Source organism: Haplochromis burtoni, unplaced genomic scaffold (assembly GCF_018398535.1).
Source record: "Haplochromis burtoni strain Fernald_Lab_line unplaced genomic scaffold, NCSU_Asbu1 Contig_1405, whole genome shotgun sequence".
Taxonomy (NCBI): Eukaryota; Metazoa; Chordata; class Actinopteri; order Cichliformes; family Cichlidae; genus Haplochromis; species Haplochromis burtoni.
In genome coordinates this window covers 9401-10659 of record NW_024583766.1, presented here as the reverse complement: position 1 = coordinate 10659, position 1259 = coordinate 9401, and positions in this window count along the sequence as shown.

The window sequence follows — 1259 nt, the reverse complement described above, 5'->3', positions numbered from 1 at the left end:
GATCTGTGTGATGTTGTTAATTGCAGGGACGTCGGCAGTGCTTGGAGGGGATATAATGTGTGGGTCTGTTGGGATTATTCAGTGAGTACGCACTGCGAGAGGGGAAATCGTCCTTATGACAGCTGGTGCCGTAATTGGGACCAGGTAAGGGGTTACACTGGGCAAAATTGGGAACCGTTAGATGTAGGATTAGAAAACGGGCTTAAACTACAGAGGGATTTCAGCCCCTCTAGAAACGCGTTAACTTTATCATTGGGGAATTGGTACCGCAAACAATCTATGTATTTAATTTTGGGGGTGGAAATAGTGGGGGTTGATCCAAAAGGGTTAATTAAGGTTAATTTCCTAGAGAAAACTAATCGCGTACCGTCCGGTAGAGAGGAAATGACAACTCGTGTGATTTCCAGTCCCACCAGCTCTGTTGCATCTTTTACAGGGCGAGAGGGGAGCGGGTCGTCGGAAGCTACACCAGAAGAGCACGAACCAAGGGAGAGGCGAGTAGTGTCGGTGGACTACACCACCTTGAAACCTCAGGATTTGATTGAACGCGCTACCAGGTTCAGTGACAGTAACATCTGGCTGGACTGGATAGCCCAAAATGCTAGAGAACAAAAAGTGGCTAATTGTGTAGCTTGCGCTTCTGCAAGGCCGCGTTTATTTATAGAGCCTGCACCTCTGCATCCAGAGGATTCGTGGGGCTATAATTGTATGCTGCAAATAACTAGAGGAGCTGTGAATACGGGGAACTGCACTGTGTTGTCCAGTCTATTTCCCCCTATTGGCAAGCTCACGCAAGTAGGGCCGTTTATGCCCTGGAAAGATAATTATACGTGCTTTAAGTTTTCCACAGATAAAGTTAAATATCGGTTGGGGGAAATTGACCCCAGTTGGTGTTCAGTCACCCAGACGGGGAGGACCACCAACAATGTGAGTGATGCAGCCACCCTAATTGGGACTTGGGCTAGGAGTGGGCTTTATTACTATTGCGGGCACAGGACTCTACTGGTTCGTGTTCCTCTTGGGAGCGTGGGGACGTGTGCGATGGTGAGACTAGGAGCGCCACTTATGTTAATCGGAAATAAGGTAAAATCAATTCCCCCACACAATACGCGCACATTGGCAGCCAGGCGCAAAAGACACATTTTGAGGAAGAGAGGAATTCATGACACACATGCCTATGACCCTAGGATGAATTCCCCCACCTGGATCGACTCCATTGGAGTGCCCAGGGGGGTTCCAAATGAATTTAAACTTGTTGA